The following is a 22,893-nucleotide window of genomic DNA, read 5'->3' as shown; positions in this document are numbered from 1 at the left end:
TTCACCACGACAGATGTTCACCCTTCATGGAAACTTGTCCAGCTGAACTATATTTTCCCTCTCTCACTGTGATTGAATAAACTGGGCCACCCGGGTGCAGCGAATACAGGAAGATCAGTCAGGAAGGGTAGCGCATGCCAGGGAGCGCGCCTGAATTTCATCATTTAAATTACTGGTCCAAAAATCAGGAAGACTCCATTAAGAACGTTGACTCCATACCCGGTTTCTCCAGAATTTCCTATGCTCAGCCGAGCCAAATTTACCAGGCACAGGAAATTATGTATCCTACCCACTATCCCCAGGATGCAGACAGAAAGCCAATAGTTCCAATCTACAAACACACTTTCCCAGGAACAAGCATATCTTCCAGCTAACATTATAAGATACGCTTGCGAACTTGCCACGGGGGCGTAAAACTGGCGTTGTGGAGAGGCCGCCCATTGTGGAACTGCCCGTAATGAAAATTGTCCTGTTTTTATAATAGACGACCAATCCGCAATGCAAGTTTTATGCCAAGGTGGCAAGCTGAAAATCCAGACCATTATATTTTATCATTAAAAGATGTACCAAAAGAACACACATAGGCTTTTAGCGATAGACTTTGCCCTTGAATTTTGTTTGAAGCTGGAGAATCAGCAGGGATTTAAAAGTGTTTCAAATTGGAAATAAAAGTTTCTGTTCACTAAAGCACAAAGTGGGTGACTGGATTCCTCCTTGCTTATCAGCTAACAGAACGCTATTGGATTTTACATCCAAATAGCTATAGATTATCTGGATTACCTGATAATGTTGGGAAAATGTTGCTTGCTTTGTAAAAAATACCAGTGAAGAAGCATCTGTTGTGTAAAGTGACTTGTGAAACATCTGGTCTATGTCGGCTTGTCTAGGTGCATGCTCGAAATCCGGAACTTGCGGCCTGTCTGCGAGGGGACCAAAAAAGCAATCGCTGGTGCAGAGTTAAGGTATTTGCCCAGTGACTGGACAACAGTTGCCCAGGTTCTCAAGTGCAATTCGGGATGAGCAATAAATGCAGGCCTTGCCAGCGACGCCCACATCCCATAACAAATTTTTTTTTAAAGGTACATCTTACAGCATAGGGCCTGCTTACATCAGCGTAAGGGGATATCTAAGGCTTAAATTAAACATTTTATATACTAAATTATGCACTTTATTAAATGATTACAGTTTTAATGATGTATAAAATTATCAAAAAATTACATTTTTATTGAGGTTGGTGCAATGAAGGAAACTTATGAATAAAATTCCAATTCTGTAGATTTGGGGATTCCATTGCCTATCATTAGGTGATTCCCTTCATAAACTGTTGAAATGGAATTCTCCTCTGTCATTGGAGGACCGGGCCCTCGTAATTCCAGGTATGTTTCCGAACCGCTTGCGTCCCTGGGTACTGTGGGCCATTACCCTGACATCCACCTCGAGGCCTGAGACCACAACTTTTCACAGCCTGGGCACCAGCAAGTACTTTTGTAATTGTTTCAGGGGTCAGAGACGTACTCCAGAGCTATGCCTCTGACCGCAATTGTTGGACCAGTGCTTTCTGCTGAGGTTCAATGATCCAAACAGGGACATTAACACATCTTAGAGCAAAATCTGTTCTACAATGTATTTTATTACTGTTTAGATGCTATTATTATATGGGTATTAGTCTTCTGAGGATGTAAACAGCAACTCTTGACTCCCCAAAGCATTTCCACCATCTGCAAGGCACAAGTCAGGAGTGTGATGAAATACTCTCCACTTGCCTAGATGAGTGCAGCTCCAACAACACTCAAGAAGCTCGACACCATCCAGGACAAAGCAGCCCGCTTGATTGGCACCCCATCCACCACTTTAAACACTCCCTCCACCACCGGCATACCGTGGCTGCAGTGTGCACCATCTACAAGATGCACTGCAGCAACTCACCAAGGCTTCTTCGGCAGCACTTCCCAAACCCGCGACCTCTTCCACCTAGAAAAACAAGGGCAGCAAACGCATGGGAACACCACCAGCTCCAAGTTCCCCTCCAAGTCACACAACATCCTGACTTAGAAATATATCGCCCTTCCTTCATCTTCGTTCGGGTCAAAATCCTGGAACTCCCTCCTTAACAGCACTGTGGGAGCACCTTCACCACACGGACTGTAGCGGTTCAAGAAGGTGGTTCACCACCACCTTCTCAAGGGCAACTAGGGATGGGCAATAAATGCTGGCCTTGTCAGCGATGCCCACATCCCATGAACGAATTTTTAAAAACATTAGTATCCTCCTTAAATAACGTGCAGGTGTGACGTTTTACAGCAGATCCTCCTTTGATTCACCATATTAACTGGCATATATATCTTGCAGATGACAAGAGAGCACAAGGAAACTCAACATGCTATTTTATTAAGTACCATCAGTTTTATGCTGTCATCGAAGGTGCATTTATTATAATAAATGAAATAGAGAACTGTAATTCATACCAATCGGTTCAACGAATTAAAAGTTACAATAAGAAATCAACAAGTGAAAGTAAATGGCACCTACGTGTTTCTTTCTGACTGAGCACTTTGTCTGTTAAAGGGTAAAAGAATAGTTATTTCAAAAGCAATATGTTACATTTTCCAGTGAAAAAATTAATCAAATTAACCAGTGAACATGATGCAAGATGTTTAGGCAATAGATAAAAGAGCATCAATGCAATGCGAATTAATGTAAAAATAGATAACATGTGTCCAAGAAACAAACAGATGGAGCCTGTGTTCATTGTAATAATCCTACAGTGCGCTGATCCAGAAAAAGATCTGGGGATTCTTGGAGTTGCCCATTGACTCAATCGGTGGATCCATTAGAGGAGCAAGAACGCTGTATATCAGGGTTCTAAAGGTAATGCACCTGTAGGTGGAGCTGCGAAAATAACACGACGTGCCTGATTGAGAAGAATGGAGCAGCACCGAGTCTTATGTGACAGCCCCAAACTGCAGCCCTTTTAATCCATGTAGTAAAGAACATAAGAAGTAAGAGCAGGAGTAGGCCATGCGGCCCCTCAAGGCTGCTCCGCCATTCAATAACATCACAGCTGATCATCGACCTCAACTCCACTTTCCCGCCCAATCTCCATATCCCTTGATTCCCCTAGAGTCCAAAAATCTATTGATCTCAGCCTTGAATATACTCAAAGACTCAGCATTCACAGCCATCTGGGGCAGAGAATTCCAAAGATTCACAACCCTCTGAGTGAAGAAATTCTTCCTCATCTCAGTCTTAAATGGCCTACCCCTTATCCTGAGACTATGCCCCCTAGTTCTAGACGCTCCAGCCAGGGGAAACAACCTCTCAGCATCTACCCTGTCAATCTCCTTCAAAATCTTGTATGTTTCAATGAGATCACCTCTCATTCTTTTAAACTCCAGAGAGTATAGGCCCATTCTACACAAACTCTCATCATAGGACAGCCCTCTCATCCCAGGAATCAATCTAGTGAACCTTTGTTGCACCGCCTCCAAGGCAAGTATATCCTTCCTTAGATAAGGAGACCAAAACTGTGCACAGTACTCCAGGTGTGGTCGCACCAAGGCCCTGTACAATTGTAGCAAGACGTCCTTACTCTTATACTCCAACCCCCTTGCCATAAAGGCCAACATGCCATTTGCCTTCCTTATTGCTTGCTGTACCTGCATACTAGCTTTCCGTGTTTCTTGCACGAGGACACCCAAATCTCTATGAACACCAACATTTAAAAGTTTCTCACCATTTAAAAAAAAACTGTTTTTCTATTCTTCCTACCAAAGTGAATAACCTCACTTTTCCCTACATTATACTACATCTGCCACCTTACTACCCACTCACTTAGTCTATTTATATTCCTTTGCAGACTCTTTGTATTCTCCTCACAGCTTACTGTCCCACCTAACTTTGTATCATCAGCAAACTTGGATACATTACACTTGGTCCCTTCATCTAGGTCATTAATACAAATTGTAAATAGATGAGGCCCCAGCACTGATCCTTGCGGCATCCCACTAGTTACAGCCTGCCAACCTGAAAAAATCAGTTTAAATCAGGATTGCCAAATTCCAGCAACTAGAAGAAAGATTTGCATTTATATAGCACATTCCACGACCACCAGACGTCCCAAAGCGCTTTACAGCCAATTAAGTACTTTTTGAAGTGGAGTCACTGTTGTAATGTGGGAAACGCGGCTGCCAATTTGCACACAGCTAACTCCCACAAACAGCAATGTGAAAATGATCAGATCATCTGTTTTTATTATGTTGGCTGAGGGAGAAATATTGGCCATGGCACAGGGATAACTCCCCTGCTCTTTTTCGAAATAGAACCATGGGATCTTTTATATCCACCTAAGAGACAAGGTGGGGCCTCGGTTTAATGTCTCATCTTAAAGACGGCACCTCCAACAGTGCAGCACTCCATCAGCACTGCACTGGAGTGTCAGCCTAGTTTAATGTGTGCAAGTCCCTGGAGTCGGGACTTGAACCCACAACCTTCTGACTCACAGGCGAGTGCGCTGCCAACTGAGCCACAGATGACTGCCACACAACAGGAAATTGAACATATCTAGGCGAAAGCAACCTGCGATAACCATCAATTCAAAGTGAAAATAAAATTTGCAAAACAAATACATTAATTTGGCTATTTGCCCAACTACTGCCCAGCGAATTCCCTTGAAATTCTTATACCTGGTAAAAGCAGTGCGGCAATGTCCTGGGGTTGAGATGATTGGCCTTTAACAACCAAAACCCTCTTCCCTTGTGCTAGGTATGACTCCAGCAGTGGAGCGTTTTCCCCTGATTCCCATTGACCTCAATTTTACTAGGGCTCCTTGATGCCACAATGCAAATGCTGCCTTGATGTCACAGAGAATCATTCTCACTTCACCTCTAGAATTCAGCTCTTTTGCTCATGTTTGGAGCAAGTGGTCCTGGCAGTATGCAAACTAAGTATTGATGAGCAGACTATTGGTGAATAAGTGCCACATAGTAGCACTGTCGACGACACCTTCCATCATTTTACTGATGATTGAGAGTAAGCTGTTGGGGCAGTAATTGGCTGGATTGGATTAGTCCTGTTTTTTGTAGACAGGACATACCTGGGCAATTTGCCACATTGTCAAGCAGATGCCAGTGTTGTAGCTGTACTGGAACAGCTTGGCTAAAGGCTCAGCTAGTTCCTGAGCACAAGTCTTCAGCACTGCAGCTGGGATGTTGTCATGGCCCATAGCCTTTGCTGTATCCAGTGCGCTCAGCCATTTCTTGATATCATGTGGAGTGAATCGATTGGCTGAAGACTGGCTTCTGTGATGGTGGGAGCCTCAGGTGGAGCTGAGATGGATCATCCACTTGGCACTTCTTGCTCAAGATGGTTGCAAACGCTTCAGCTTTGTCTTTTGTACGCATGTGCTGGGCTCTGCCATCATTGAGGATGGGAATGTTTATGGAGCCTCCTCCTCCTGTTAGTTGTTTAATGGTCCACCACCATTTTTGACTGAATGTGGTAGCACAACAGAGCTTTGATCTGATCTGTTGGTTGTGGGATCACTTAGCTCAGTCTATAGCATGCTGTTTCCGCTGTTTATCATGCTTGTAGCCCTGTGTTGTAGCTTCCCCAGGTTGACAAAGCAATTTTAATATGCCTGGTGCTGCTGCTGGCATGCTCTTCTACACTCCTCATTGAACCAGGGTTGGTCCCTGGCTTTATGGTAATGGTAGAGTGAGGGATATGCCGGGCCATAAGGTTACAGTTTGTGATTGTAAACAATTCTGCTGCTGCTGATGGCCCACAGCCCCACATGGATACATAGAAACATAGAAACATAGAGATAGGAACAGGAGTAGGCCATTCGGCCCTTCGAGCCTGCTCCGCCATTCAATGAGATCATGGCTGATCTTCGTCTGAGATCATAGCTGATCTTACCAGTTCAGTACCCCGTCCCCGCCTTTTCTCCGTAACCCTTAATCCCCTTAGCCTTCAGAAATATATCCAATTCTCTCTTGAAAATATTTATTGAATTAGCCTTCGCAGCCCTCTGTGGCAGGGAATTCCACAGGCTCACCACTCTTTGAGTGAAGAAATTCTTCCTCATCTCTGTTTTAAATGATTTGCCCGCTATTTTTAGACTGTGGCCCCTGGTTCTGTGCTCCCCGGCCATTGGAAACATTCTCTCTGAATTCAGCCTGTCCAGGCCTGCCATAATTTTATATGTTTCGATGAGATCCCCTCTCAATCTTCTAAACTCCAGTGAGTACAAGCCCAAACTATTTAATCTCTCTTCGTAGGTCATTCCCGCCATTCCAGGTATCAGCCTGGTGAATCGCCGTTGCACTCTTTCCATGGCAAGAACATCCTTCCGCAGATGGGGCGACCAAAACTGTACACAATACTCCAGATGCGGTCTCACCAGCACCTTGTACAGCTGTAGTAAGGTATCCCTATTCCTATACTCGAACCCCCTTGATATGAAGGCCAACATACCATTTGCCTTCTTAATCGCCTGTTGCACCTGCATGCTCTCCTTCAGTGACTGGTGCACAAGAACACCCAGGTCCCTCTGCACTTCCCCATCTCCCAATCTATTGCCATTTAGATAATAATCTACCCTCCTGTTTTTACCCCCAAAGTGGATAACCTCGCATTTATCCACATTATAGTGCATCTGCCACGTATCCGCCCATTCCCCCAACCTGTCCAAATCGCACTGTAGCCTCCTGACATCCTCATCAGAGCCCACCCCTCCTCCTAGTTTAGTGTTGTCAGCGAATTTGGAAATATTGCATCCAATTCCCTGATCCAGATCATTTATATATATTGTGAACAGCTGGGGTCCCAGGACAGATCCTTGCGGCACCCCGCTGGTCACTGCCTGCCACTCCGAAAACGAGCCGTTTATTCCAACTCTCTGTTTTCTATCCGCCAGCCAGTTCTCTATCCACGTTAATACTTTGCCCCCAATCCCATGAGCCTTAATTTTGCATGATAATCTTTTGTGTGGAACCTTATCGAAGGCTTTCTGGAAGTCAAGGTACACCACATCCACTGGCTCTCCCCCATCTATTTTACCAGTTACTTCCTCAAAAAATTCCAGCAGATTAGTCAAACACGATTTACCCTTTGTAAATCCATGTTGACTCTGTCCGATCCTTTCCCCATTTGTCAAGTGCTCCGCTATTTTATCCTTAATAATGGACTCTAGCATTCTGCCCACAACCGATGTAAGGCTTACTGGTCTATAATTCCCTGCTTTCTCTCTACCCCCCTTTTTAAATATTGGGGTAACATTAGCTACCCTCCAATCCACGGGTACTGTTCCCGAGTCAATGGAGTTCCGGAAGATGATCCTTAGAGCATCTGCTATCTCCAGGGCCACCTCCTTAAGTACCCTAGGATGTAGTTTATCAGGCCCCGGGGGTTTGTCAGCCTTCAGTCCCCTCAACTTACCCAGCACCATATCCCTAGAGATACTAATTTCTGTCAGCTCCTCCCTCTCATTAGTCCCTATGTTTGCCGATATTCCTGGGAGGTTATTTGTGTCCTCCTTTGTGAATACAGAACCAAAGTATGAGTTTAATTGGTCTGCCATTTCCTTATTCTCCATTATATATTCTCCCGAATCGGACTGCAAGGGACCGACTTGGGATTTTACCAGTCTTTTCCTCCTGATATACCGATAAAAGCTTTTGCAGTCTGTCTTTATGTTTGCTGCAAGTTTACTTTCGTATTCTATTTTCCCCTTCCTGATTAATCCCTTTGTCCTCTTTTGCTGTATCTTGTACTGCCCCCAATCTTCCGGTCTGGTGCTTTTTTTTGCCAGTTGATATGCCCTTTTTTTTTATTTTATGCTGTCCCTAATTTCCCTCGTTATCCACGGTTGAGTCACCTTTTTAGGTTTATTTTTGTGCCAAACCGGTATAAACATGTTCTGGAATTCTTCCATTCTATCTTTGAATGCTTGCCATTGTCTATCCACTGTCAATCCCCCCAGAAACACCACCCAATCAATCTTACCCAATTCCCGTCTCATACCCTCGTAATTCCCTTTATTTAAGTTCTGGACCTTAGTCTCTGATTCAATTTCCTCACTCTCCATCTCGACTGAGAGCTCGATCATATTATGATCGCTCTGACCCAAGGGGCCTCGTACAAGAAGATTGCTGATAAGTCCCTTCTCATTGCACAATACCCAGTCTAAAATGGCCTGATCTCGAGTCGGCTCCTCGACATATTGGTCCAGATAACCGTCCCGAAAACATTCCAGGAATTCCTCCTCCTCAGAATTTTTACTAGTTTGGGTAGTCCAATCAATATGTAAATTAAAGTCACCCATGATGACAGCTGTGCTCTTATCGCACGCTTCTCTAATTTCCCTTTTTATGCCTTCCCTCACCTCCATATTACTATTTGGAGGCCTATATATCACACCCACTAACGTTTTCCTCCCCTTGCTATTTCTCATTTCTACCCATACAGATTCCGTTTCATCCGAGTTAATATCCTTCCTTTCCATTGCATTAATCCCCTCCTTTACCAGCAATGCTACCCCACCTCCCCTACCTTTTTGCCGATCCTTCCTAAATATTGTATATCCCTGGATGTTAAGTTCCCAGCCTTGCCCACCCTGCAGCCACGTTTCTGTAATCCCAATCAAATCATACTTGTTTACCTCTATTTCCACAACTAATTCATCCACCTTGTTCCTAATGCTTCTAGCATTAAGATACAAAGCCTTCAGGCTTGCTTTTTTCACACTCTCATTATGAATTAGTTTGGCCCTTTGTGTTTCTCTCCTTTGCTTATTGCTTCTCACCTTTCTACCATCTATTTCTGACTTCATATGACTTCCCTCTTTTCCACTACCTAGGTTCCCATCCCCCTGCCAAATTAGTTTAAATCCTCCCGAACCGCCCTAGAAAATATTACCCCGAGGACATCGGCTCCCTCACAGTTCAGGTGTAGACCGTCCCCTTGGTACAGGTCACTCCTCCCCAAGAACTGGTTCCAATGCCTCAAGAATTTAAATCCCTCTCCCTTGCACCACTGCTCAAGCCACGTATTTAGCTTATCTATCTTACTCTCTCTAAACTTATTAGCTCGTGGCACTGGTAGCAATCCAGAGATTACTACCTTTGAGGTCCTACTTTTCAATTTAGCTCCTAACTCCCTAAATTCAGCTTGTAGGACCTCCTCCCTCTTTTTACCTACATCGTTGGTACCTACATGTACCACGACAACTGGCTGATCCCCCTCCCCCTTCAGAATGCTCTGCACCCGCTCCGAGACATCCTTGACCCTTGCACCAGGGAGGCAACATACCATCTTGGAGTCTCGGTCTCGGCCACAGAAACTCCTGTCTATCCCCCTTACAATTGAATCCCCTATCACTATAGCCCTATCCCTCTTTTTCCCGCCCTTCTGTGCAGCAGAGCCAGTCATGGTGCCCTGAACCTGGCTGCTGGTGCCTTCCCCTGATAAGTCATCTCCCCCAACAGTACCCAAAACGGTAAACCTGTTTTGGAGGGAGATGACCGCAGGTGACTCCTGCACTACCTTCCTGCCTTTACCCTGCCTTTTGGTCACCCATTTACTGTCTGAGCTAGCCTTTACCTGCGGTGTGACCAACTCACTGAATGTGCTATCCACAAGATCCTCAGCATCGCGTATGCTCCAGAGTGAGTCCATTCGCAGCTCCAGCGCCGCCATGCGGTCCGCTAGGAGCTGCAGCTGGACACACTTCCTGCACACATAGTTGTCAGGGACAGTGTCCCTGATTTCCCACATGGCACAGGAGGAGCATGACACGGGTCTGAGCTGCCCTTCCATGACTTAACCCTTACAAGACCCTTTTATTTACTACGATTTAGCTTAATTATTGAATTCTACTTAGAATAAGTTTGTGAAAGTACTCACCAACCAGTCACCTACCTGTTTTCTGGTGTTGTATTTTCACTGCCGCCTCCTGTCCTGGAACCTTTTCCACCTAGGTTAGGCTCCTGAAATAAAATAAATTGAACCTACCTTTTCAACTTCCCCTAACCCCTAAAAGGTTAGAGGAGGTGGAAGGGTGGGAGACACTACACTGTAGTGTTTCGGGTTTAGCAACAGCTCCACTTATATAAGAGTTACTGGCATCCTGCTCTCCTGACTGCACCAGCTGTGAAAGAAAAAGCCCGCAAAAGGTGAGCTTTTAAACTCACCAGTTACTGGCCTCCTGCTCTCCCGACTGCCCCAGCAGTTACTGGCCTCCTGCTCCCCCGACTGCACCAGCTCTCTCCTGGAACCTGGATTGGTCGGTGCCTCTGACTGCTCCCTCTCAAGCCTTTAAGCTCTCCCGCCTCGGGCTGCTCCCGCGCAGGTCCGCTGCTTCTCCGGTCTCGGGGCTGTGGGCCTCTCTGCTCTGCTGTTGATTTGGTCCCGCCTCTGCTGAACCCGCCGGTTTTAAGTGCCGCCGGTCGCGCTGCTGCTCTCCCACAGGTCCAAGCTCTCTGACCTCGCCTCTGCTGAACCCGCCGGTTTTAAGTGCCGCCGGTCGCGCTGCTGCTCTCCCACAGGTCCAAGCTCTCTGACCTCGCCTCTGCTGAACCCGCCGGTTTTAAGTGCCGCCGGTCGCGCTGCTGCTCTCCCACAGGTCCAAGCTCTCTGACCTCGCCTCTGCTGAACCCGCCGGTTTTAAGTGCCGCCGGTCGCGCTGCTGCTCTCCCACAGGTCCAAGCTCTCTGACCTCGCCTCTGCTGAACCCGCCGGTTTTAAGTGCCGCCGGTCACGCTGCTGCTCTCCCACAGGTCCAAGCTCCTGTTTTGAGCTATGAGATCTGTTCTAAATCAATCCCATTTAGCACGGTGGTAGTGCAGGGTGTCCTCAGTGTGAAGACGTGACTTCATCTCCACAATGACTGTGCAGTGGTCACTCCTACCAATACTGTCATGGACAAATGCATCTGTGACAGTGGATTGGTGAGGACAAGGTCATTAGGTTCTTCCCTCGTGTTGGTTCTCTCGCCGCCTGACAGCTATGTCCTTCAGGTCTTGGCCAGCTCAGACAGTAGTGGTGCTACCGAGCCACTCTTGGTGATGGGCATTGAAGACCCCCACCCAGAGTACATTCTGTGCCTTAGCTACCCTTGGTGCTTCTTCCTCCTCCCCCTTCGGTGTCTTCCCTTCAGTCCTCTCTGTCTCCCTCCATCTATTCCTCCTACTCCACACCTCCTCCCCTCTGTCTCCCCACCCATTCTCACTACCTGACCGTTTAACCTCTCACTCTACCATTATAAATCTCTGCCTGCCTTTCCACTTCTCTCTACCACTACCACTTTTTATCTCTACCCATGCCCTTTTTATATCTTTCCATCTGCCCCCACCCCCTCTCTTGGTCCAATTCAATTATCCATCACTCTCCAGCCCTGCCTGACCTGCATGTTGCACTTGGTCTTGACAACCCATGTGCAACATCACAGGAGATCGATTGGTTCATTATACATTAGAAATGGTGAGTGGTCTCAGGATTCGGGGGTTATGTTAACCTAAGTCACCCGGTGGGAAATAAACACGATAAGATTGGCTGCCCATTTTACTTGCTGCCCAATTTTACTTTCCATCGAAAAGCTGAGCTCTGCCATTTGCTGCAACGTTCATTGCAGATGCTCGAACAACGCGGAAGGATAGCCTGAACAGAATCATTTCAAAGAAGTGCTTCACCCTTAGCACTGTTGTTTAAAAGTAAAGTCTGACAGCGCTGAACAATCGTGGGCCCACCGTAAAAGAACTGTTATGTAGAAAATAAATTGTGACATCTTAATCCCACACTTGTGAATATTAAGTTCCAGTTACTACAGAAATGTGGTATTATGCATTAAAAAGAAAAAGACTTGCATTTATATAGCGACCACCAAATGTAGGAAATGCTGCAGCCAATTAGTGCACAGCAAGCTCCCACGAACACCAATGTGATAATGACCAGATAATCTGTCTTTGTGATGTTGATTGAATATTGGCCAGGACAATATCGAAACTTATAAAATTCTGTCAGGCCTGGACAGACTAGGTGCAGGAAGGATGTTTATGATGGCCGGGGAGTCCAGAACCAGGGGTCATCATCTAAGAATAAGGGGTAAGGCATTTAGGACTGAAATGAGGAGGAATTTCTTCACCCAGAGAGTGGTGAACCTGTGGAATTCTCTGCCACAGAGGGCGGTGGAGGCCAGTTCATTAAATATATTCAAAAAAGAGTTGGATATATTTCTTAAGGCTAAAGGGATCAAGGGATATGGGGAGAAGGCAGGGACAGGGTACTGAATTTGGATGATCAGCCATGATCTCATTGAATGGCGGAGCAGGCTCGAAGGGCCGAATGGCTTACTCCTGCTCCTATCTTCTATGTTTCTATGTTTCTAGGACACCGGGGATAACTCCCCTGCTCTTCTTCAAAATAGTGCCATGGGTTATTTTATGTCCACCTGAGAGGGCAGACTGGGGCTCGGTTTAACGTCTCATCCGAAAGACGGCACCTCTGACAATGCAGCACTCCCTCAGCACTGCACTGGGAATGTCAGCCTAGATTTTTGTGCTGCAGTTATCATGGAGTGGGACTATGAACCCACAACCTTCTGACTCAGAGGCGAGAGTGCTACCCACTGAGCCACAGCTGACACGCTAAATAAATGCAATGCTCTGTTCGCATTAATTGCCAGTACATGTGCTGAACAATGTACAAAACGCCATAATATGTGAGCCTACTTCTCAAGCATTCAAAATAAAATGAGGAAAAAACAGTAAATGCATTTTGCTTCAATAAGTGGTCATTTGAGGGTTTGGAGCTGCATTCAGTAAGCAGATTGTTTCCCGTGTCATGTTTGTGGGTGATAAAATGCAACATTAAATTGTTGCAACTGATTATCTTTGCTGACTGTGAGACAATTTAACAGGAATTCTTCCCATCCTAAATGTGTTGACTGTGCAAATTTGATGACAATCTATTTTTTTTTAATTCTTTCTCCCCTGGCATTACACACCGGGGTCGATTTTGACTTCCTGTAATCGTACAAAACGGGTGGTAACGAACATTCGGCAAAGGAAGAAAAAAGGAGGAAGCTCTCTCGTTCAGTGCTTGCATCCAGGGCAAGGTTTGGAACTGAGCTCCCGAGTTCCCCCAGGCCACGAGTTCCGTCGCTGAAAGAACAGAAAAATAAATAAAACTAACTGCGGCCGGCAATCAACTGTTGTATTAAAAAGTCGTTAATGCAGAAATGCAGAATGGCGTCGATCTGCGCATAGGCAGATAGCGGAAAGCTTTGGGTGGGTCTTCTTAGGGATTTAAGAACATTACACTGAACATTCACGTTTAGAATCTGCTAATAACGCATTAAATTGTATTAAAGAAGTAATTTGCAATTATACGAAGATTTGTTACAAGTGCTCTGAGATTCTCAAAACGCATTTCTTTTGAACAGGCTGGAGCTCTTTTCTTTCTCAAAAAAGGCAGAGGGGTGACCTAATTCTTTAAAATTAAGGTCTTTAAAATTATGAATAGTAGACATAGAGAAGATGTTTCCACTTGTAGGGAGACCAAAAGGAGGGGCCATAATTGAGTGTCAGTAGTGGCTCAGTGGGTAGCACACTCGCCTTTGAGTCAGAAGATTGTGAGTTCAAGTTCCACTCCAAGGACTTGAGCACATTAATCTAGGCTGACACTCTAGTGCAGTGCTGAGGGAGTGCTGCACTGTCGGAAGTGCTGTCTTTCGGATGAGTCGTTAAACCGAGGCCCCCTCTGCCCTCTCATGTGGATGTAAAATATCCCGTGGCACTATTTCGAAGAAGAGCAGGGGAGTTCTCCCCGGTGTCCTGGCCAATATTTATCCCTCAACCAACATAACAAAAACAGATTATCTGGTCATTGTCACATTGCTGTTTGTGGGAGCTTGCTGTGTGCAAATTGGCTACCGTGTTTCCCACGACCACAACAGCGACTTCACTTCAAAAAAAAGTACTTCATTGGCTGTAAAGTGCTTTGACACGTCCGGTGGTTGTAAAAGGCGCTATATAAATGCAAGTATAAATAAAAGAGACAATAATAAATTCAGGAGAAACTTCTTTGGCCAGATAGTGGTTAGAATGTGGAACGTGCTACCACATGGAATAGTTGAGGCGAATGGGGAAGCTAGGTAAGTACATGAGTGAGAAAAGAATAGGATATGTGGATGAGGTAGGGTGGGAGGAGGCTCGTGTGGAGCATAAATTCCAGTATGGACCAGTTGGGCCGAATGGCCTGTTTCTGTGCTGTAAATTCTATGAAATGCGGTTGTTATTTGCCTGCTCAGTGTTCTAACGTACCTTCTTTATAGCAGCTTGATTGACACACTCTAAATCTTACAGGGCTTGACAGGGTCGATGCAGGGAGGATGTTTCCCCTGGCTAGGGAGTCTAGAACCAGGGGTCACCGTTGGAATTACACACAGCCTCGCTGACACAGACAACGGCTTATGAAGTCTGAATTTGCCTAAGTACCTATTTAGATGCAACATGAATAATCTTTAGGGCAACAGCTCTGCGTGTCAAATCTGCTTTTCCATTCTGGTCTCAGAAGAAAGGACATATTGATAATTTTCCATTACCGCCTTTATATATAGCGTCGTGAAAATGAACATTTTTGTTACAAACATTTCATTGTGAAAGCTGAGGAATTGACCTCCGATGCAAAATGCGTTAATATTTCGTTGCCAAAGGCGGAAATTGAGAAGTACCTTTTTGGAACGAAAATCGTTACTTGGATTGCAAACGCTTTAACAAATGCAGATGTTTGCTTCTGCAGTGAGCACCCAGAAAGCTAGTCGTGTTTTCTGTTACATTTGCAACAAGAAGACAGATTAGGAAAGTTGTATAAACAGAAAATGCTTTAAATCTGAAATAACAGAAAATGAAGGGAAGCTTCAACGTGCTGGTCACTAGCTACATCTATGGAACCGGCTCCCTAGGGAGATGGTAGAAGCAGAGTATTGATTCGCTTAGATGCAAATCAGATAGATTTCTTCCAGAAAATAACATTATGGGTACAGTTTATGAGTCATTTGAAACAGGACGTTTGGTAAGTGTAGTATGCTTAGGCGGAACAGGTGACTTTAGACCTATGGTCCCAAAGCTCACCACCACTGGGGTTTTCCTCGCCGCATGCCTGAGTCAGTTGTAGACTAATTGCTTGAGATTGAATGCTATGATTATTTAACATTGTATCATGCGTCTACCAGAATGGTACAAGGAGAATTAGGTGAACCGTGACCTTTTTTCGCCGAACAATGCCTATGAAACTAGTTTGCCATTTCCATCAGTAAGGCACTTATTCAGATTACAGAATTGCCAAGGTCAGATCACAGGAAGAATTGTTTTCTTCAAAAAATGTTACATCGCTTGCAAACCCCGAGCAACGTATAGATTTGTGTTTTATGCCCTGGCCATGTCGGAAGCGGTTACCCTTTTCTCGTTTCCTTCAATCCTCCTCAGAAAGCCCGAGGGAGATATTCCGCTTTGGTATCCCAGCGTAGGTGCAGGCCGGGAGGGCGTATCAGGCACCTGGGCCTTCTATTTCTGCAATCTCTTAAGTGACCTCTTTATGAAATTAACACTTGGACTGTGTAGGCTTAACAGGATTGTTGCAAATTTCGGGTCTGCACGAAGTACTCTCTCGGGTTCGGGATCAGTCGATTCTCCCACAAGTAGACCCCGCCCCTCGCAAACAAGCCTCGGTCTCCGCTGATCTGAAATCCCCTTCCCTGCCCTCTCCTCTCCTCTCCCACTGCCTTTTCCCTCTCCTCTCTTCTCCCGCCTTCCTCTCGCCCCCTCCCACACATTGGTTCCATCATCCCCCACCTTCTAACGCGGCTTGACCTGAAAACTTCGAATTAATCTTGACAACCAGCGTGTACTGTGCCACAGAAAACCGACTAGTACTTTTCGACAAGGTCGTCCCATTTGAGAGATCAAATATAACCTTGTGGAGCAGTTAATGGACGAAAGCAGAAAAGGCGACTGACCTCTTGGGTGAAAATTATTTCCTTTTAAATAAATCAGTACACTATTAGCGCTAGTCTGCAATTATTACACTAAAATCGACGAAAAGTAATAATAAGTGAGCGTACCTGTGACGAATTTTCAAAAAAGACTTGACAGTTAAGGATTGAAATTCACCTCGGTAAATAATCACACGATTTTCGAGATGCATTCAGCAATGGAGTTGTTTACTGCGTTAATTTTGTGCATCAGAAACTTCAGGGTCAACTGAATATGTGTAAGAACTGGAATCTTTGCAGCAACATGATACATTTTAACAGGAATTGTGCCCATCTTAAATGTGCTGTCTCTGCAGGTTTGGTTTGTAATCCTCCAGCTCTCGAACTGTTTCTGCTTTGTCCCAGAATAGTTATGCTCTTTACCCGAGAGCCACCTCTCTCGCACTGCTGAACATGACGGGAGAAAATTGCGGTCTCCCACATTTAGTTGCCACTTTTGCTCTCTCTCTCTCTCTCTCTGTAAACAGTAACCTTTCTTGCCTCTCTCCATTTTAGAGACATTACTATGGTCAGTGTTCTTCCAAACATTCCTCTCTTCCTCCTAAATCCCAATCATATTGCCAGTACTGGAGATAGCATGCACTGTGGGTTTTGTTCTAGCACCTCGGTTTCTCGATTTAAAATACTTCCTAATCGTTCTTTGTTTGCGTATTTAGGAAATCGTAGCCTTTATTCCTTGTTGTGCAATCAATAGTCATAATTATTTGCAGTAAAGAAAAACTTGCATTTATATAGCGCCTTTCACGACCACCGGACGTCTCAAAGCGCTTTACAGCCAATGAAGTACTTTTGAAGTGGAGTCACTGTTGTAATGTGGGAAACGCGGCAGCCAATTTGCGCACAGCAAGCTCCCACAAACAGCAATGTGATAATGACCAGATAATCTGTTTTTTGTTATGTTGGTTGAGGAATAAATATTGGCCCAGGACACCGGGGAGAACTCCCCTGCTCTTCTTCAAAATAGTGCCATGGGATCTTTTACATCCACCTGAGAGAGCAGACGGGGCCTCGGTTTAACGTCTCATCCGAAAGACGGCACCTCCAACAGTGTCAGCCTAGCTTTATGTGTTCAAGTCTCTGGAGTACGACTTGATACCCACAACCTTCTGACGCAGAGGCGAGTGCGCTACCAACTGACCCACAGCTGACACACAGTAGTGATTATCTTATCAGTTTAATATGCTACAAAAGGACATAAGAGCATTCTTTGGACGTCAGTGTTACAGTTCAGGGTTTCTCCGACAAGCTTACCTCACGCAAGCAGCTTGATAACATTTTCCATCAGCAGCCCAAAGTCCCTTTCCAACTGAAACTGCTATATTCACAGAAAATAATCTTGCAGAGTATCGCACGGAAACAAACAGAGGATTGTATTATAGGGAGCCAGACACGGATAAGAAGTAACAACAAAATGACCAAGGTCGTTAAGAATAAAACATTTTGGACTGATTTGGGTTAATATACTTTTGGCATTCAAACTGTAAGAAACATCGTTCTGAGGTGGACATTTAAGACCAAGTGCTTTTAATCAATCTAACAGAAAGGACAGCAGTTTGAATTGCAGCCAGTCTGGTGACTTGACTATGATGGAACTAGCTTTGCCACAGAACAAAATGAATCAGACAGGCATCCCATCTACTTGATGCAATTTAAATATGGAGATAGCCTACTTTAAATCACATAAAAACAAATAAAAATATATTTGTCTCATTCCGGTTAATCAATTGTCATTAAATTTACCACAACACAAATGTGTTACTCTGTGGTTTAGTGGTAAAACATGATGTGGTGCAGCTCACAATCACATGAACTCAAAGGCTCCAAGCTCACTATGCTGAGTTAGCTTATCACAGTTGCCTTCAGTGCACTTCGGTTAGGGAGGGGGAAATGATAGCCAGAGACCCATCTTTTGATCGCTATCCAGTGATCACCACCCCACATGTGCACCTCAACTGAGGACTGGATCTGACTGGGCCATGATGCCCAGGCAATCAAAATGCCTGCATACATTCACTGTTAGTCCCACATATGATTCTACAATGGACAATTGGGTGAATTACCACACAAAGAGCTCCCAGCTTCCATTGGACTGTTATCAATTTTAATTTATAAAATCTGTGTTGTCTGCTTCCAGTTACGTTCTCTTCATTTAGATATTTAGTTATTTAATATTTAATTAAAGATTCTAAAACGTTGCCTCTTACAGATGTTAAGCCAACTGCCCTGTAATTACCCAGGTTTGACTCCCTTTTTGAACAAGGGCACTGCATTGGCCATTCTCCAATCCCCAACACACATCCACTGTCAACAGAACCCTGAAATATCATTTCTAGGGCCTCCGATATTTTCTTCGCCCATTTCTCTCAGGGTCCTGTGAGGTATCCCATTAGGTCCCAGCACTTTTTCCTGCTTTACCATAACCAACTTCTCTAATACATTCCCACCCGTCCATCTGCAATTCGCTTAATTGCAATTACCATTTTAATGCAACTATTTCTAAAGTTCCATTTTCCCCTATACTATCAGATGTGAACAGTTAATTTTATTGCAATTTCACATATTGCAATTCCCACTTATATGCAAGTGTGGGGCACCAACATCGCGCTAAAATGAGTTTTGTCACCTTTGATCTTGAGGCTTTCATCTCTCAATCTTAGTTTCATGGTCAATGTGCCTATGAGCCTTTCATCTGGTTTCCACCTGGTTGTTTGAGAATATTACATTTATGTAACCCTATACGTCCTGTCCTGTACTTTATAGGTTTTTATATTAAATATCTGCAAAATGAAAAAATGACATGCATACACAAATTACACAGCTAAGCATTACAGGCTTGATATGGATATATCAAAAGCGTTAGACCCTGACAACATACCAGCTGTAGTGTTGAAGACTTAAGCATCAGAACTAGCTTGCCTCTACCCAACAATGTGGAAATTTGCTCAAGTATGTCCGATCCACAAAAAGCAAGACAAATAACCTGGCCATTTACCCATCTACTAGCCTCTTCCCAATCATCAGCAAAGTGACAAAAGAAGTCATCATGGGTGTCATCAGCAATAACCTGCTTGATGGAGCTTATTTGGTTTCTGCCAGAACCTCATCAAAGCCTTTATCCAGATATAGACACAAGAGCTAAATGCAAGCAATGGGGTGAGAGTAAATGCCCTTGACAGCAATCAAGTATGGCACAAAGGCGCCCTAGTAAAACTGTGATCAATGGGGATCAATGGGAAAATGCTCTAGTGACTGGAGCCATGCCTGGTACACTGTCAGAGACCAAACATCACACCCCAGTGTATCACTGCTGGAGTTCCTTAGGGTAGCATCCTTCCATCTTCAGGGGCTTCAACAGTTACCTTACCTCCATCATAAGGTTAGGAGTGGGGCGGTTTGCAAATGATTCCAAAATGTTCAGTTCCATCCACCAGTCCCCCAATATTTTTCATTTATTGCAACTGCATGTACATAGACTGTCAAGTAAAGCATGTTACTCTAAGTAACAACAGAAAATGCTGGAAATACTCAGCAGGCCAGGCAGCATCCGTGGAGAGAGAAACAGAGTTAACGTTTCAGGTCTGGGACCCTTCATCAGAACTGGAAAAAGCTGGAGATGTAACAGATATTAAGCAGGTGCAGAGACAGGGGGGGCGGGGGTTAGGAGGGGAGGAAGGAATTGAAAGAACACCCTGTACTTTTGTAAGAGGCGGGAAAGATAAAATGTTGCAAATGGGAATGGCAAAAATCATACTGCATGAAAAATGGGGGCAGGGATAATTATCTGAAATTGTTCCAGTCCTACTCAGGTCCCCTCCCTCACCTCTTTTTCTGGTACATCAATGACTGTATTGGTGCCATCTCCTGCTCTCGCCCTGAACTAGATAAGTTCATTCACTTTACTTCCAATTTCCACCCTTCCCTCACCTTCACATGGTCCATCTCCGACTCTTCCCTTCCCTTCCTTGACTTCTCCTTCTCCATTTCTGGCGATCGGCTTTCAACAAACATCCACTACAAGCCCACCGACTCCCACAGCTACCTGGACTACACTTCCTCCCACCCCGCTTCCTGTAAGGACTCTATTCCATTCTCCCAGTTTCCCCGTCTCCGCCGCGTCTGTTCTGACGATGCCACCTTCCGTACTAGTGCTTCTGACATGTCTTCCTTTTTCCTCAACCGAGGATTCCCCTCTACTGTGGTTGACATGGCCCTTGACCGTGTCCGTTCTATTTCCCGCACTTCTGCTCTCACCCCTTCCCCTCCCTCCCAGAACCACAATAGGGTTCCCCTTGTCCTCACCTTTCACCCCACCAGCCTCCACATTCAACGGATCATCCTCCGCCATTTCTGCCACCTCCAACGTGATCCCACCACCAAACACATCTTCCCCTCACCTCCCCTTTCAGCATTCCGAAGGGACTGCTCCCTCTGCGACACCCTGGTCCACTCCTCAATCACTCCTAACAGCCCTGCTCCTTCACCTGGCACCTTCCTGTGCAAGCGCAGGAGATGCAACACATGCCCTTTTACCTCCTCCCTTCCCACTGTCCAGGGCACCAAACACCCCTTGCAGGTGAAACAGCGATTTACTTGTACTTCTTGCAATTTAATATACTGTATTCGCTGCTCACGATGCGGTCTCCTCTACATTGGGGAGACCAAACGCAGATTGGGCGACCGCTTTGCGGAACACCTCCGTTCAGTCCGTACGGGTGACCCTGAGCTTCCGGTCGCCTGTCACTTTAATTCACCGCTTCACTCCCACTCTGATCTCTCTGTCCTCGGGCTATTGCATTGTTCCAATGAAGCTCAACATAAGCTCGAGGAACAGCACCTCATCTTTCGATTGGGCACTTTGCAGCCTGCCGGACTCAACATTGAGTTCAACAATTTCAGATAATTATCCCTGCCCCCATTTTTCATGTGATTTTTGCCATTCCCATTTGCAACATTTTATCTTTCCTGCCTCTTACAAAAGTACAGGGTGTTCTTTCAATTCCTTCCTCCCCTCCTAACCCCCGCCCCCGCTGTCTCTGTAACTGCTTAATATCTATTACATCTCCAGCTTTTTCCAGTTCTGATGAAGGGTCCCAAGACCTGAAACATTAACTCTGTTTCTCTCTCCACGGATGCTGCCTGGCCTGCTGAGTATTTCCAGCATTTTCTGTTGTTATTTCAGATTTCCAGCATCCGCAGTATTTTGCAATTATGTTACTCTAAGTGTTCTAACCATTCAATAGTTGATTGAAGAACATTGTGCAATTCCATTAGAGAAGCAGGCAGACTTTGCTGCTGGATGCAGCCAGCAATTATGTGGCCTTAATCATAAGAACATAATAAATAGGAGCAGGAGTCGGCCATTTGGCCCCTCGAGCCTGCTCTGCCATTCAATAAGATCATGGCTCACCTTCTAACTCAACTCCACTTTCCTGCACTATCCCCATATCCCTTGATTCCCTTAATACTCAAAAATCTATCGATCTCTGTCTTGAATATACTCAATGACTGAGCCTCCACGGCCCTCTGGGGTGGAGAATTCCAAAGATTCACCACCCTCTGAGTGAAGAAATTTCTCCTCATCTCAGTCCTAAATGGCTGACCTCTTATTCTGAGACTGGTTCTGGACTCCCCAGCCAGGGGAAACATTCTCCCTGTGTCTACCCTCTCAAGCCCTGTAAGAATTTTGTATGTTTCAATGAAATCGCCTCTTATTCTTCTAAACTCTAGAGAATATAGGCCTAGTCTATTCAATCTCTTCTCATAGGACAACTCCCCCCCCCCCGCCACCCCCCACCCATCCATCCCAGGAATCAGTCTGGTGAACCTTCGCTGTACTCCCTCTATGGCAAGTATATCCTTCCTTAGGTAAGGAGGCCAAAACTGTACACAATGCTCGAGGTGTGGTCTCACCAGTGCCCTCTATAATTGCAATTGTAATATAATTTACTCTTATACTCAAATCCTCTTGTAATGAAGGCCAACATACTATTTGCTTTCCTAATTGCTTGCTGTACCTGCATGTTAACTTTCAGTGACACCCAGGTCCTTCTGACCACCAACATTTCCCAATCTCTCACCATTTTAAAAATACTCTGCTTTTCTATTTTCCTACCAAAGTAGATAACTTCACAGTTCTCCACAATATGTTCCATTTGCCATGTTCTTGCCCACTCACTTAGCTTGTCTATATCCCCTTTTTGCATCCTCCTCACAACTTACAATCCCACCCAGCTTTGTATCATCAGCAAACTTGGATATATTACATTTGGTCCCATCATCCAAATCATTGATATAGATTGTGAATAGCTGAGGTCCAAGCACTGATCCTTGCAGTACCCCACTAGTTACAGCCCGCCAACCCAAAATAACTCATTTATTCCTACTCTCTGTTTTATGTCCATTAACCAATTCTCAGTCCATGCTAGTGTATTACCCCCAATCCCATGAGCCCTAATTTTGTTTCATAACCTCTTGTGTGGCACCTTATCGAATGCCTTCTGACAATTCAAAGTCACCACATCCACGTGTTTCCCCTTATCTATTCTGCTAGTTACAACCTCAAAAAACTCTAACAGATTCATCAAACACGATTTTCCTTTCATAAATCCGTGTTGACTCTGCCCAATCCTATTATTATTTTCTAAGTGGCCTGTTACCACGTCCTTAATAATAGTTTCAAGCATTTTCCCAACTACTGATGTCAGGCTAACTGTACTTCCCTGCTTTCTCTCTCCCTCCTTTCTTAAATTGTGTGGTTATATTTGCTACCTTCCAATCTGCAGAAACAGTTCCAGAATATTAAAAAAATGAGCAGGAGTAGGCCATTCGGCCCTTCAAGCCTGCTC

The sequence above is a fragment of the Somniosus microcephalus genome, unplaced genomic scaffold (genome assembly GCF_052327205.1).
Source record: "Somniosus microcephalus isolate GS21.2 unplaced genomic scaffold, FLI_Smic_1.0 unresolved_chr1, whole genome shotgun sequence".
NCBI lineage: Eukaryota > Metazoa > Chordata > Chondrichthyes > Squaliformes > Somniosidae > Somniosus > Somniosus microcephalus.
Note: the sequence above shows the minus strand (reverse complement) of the source record.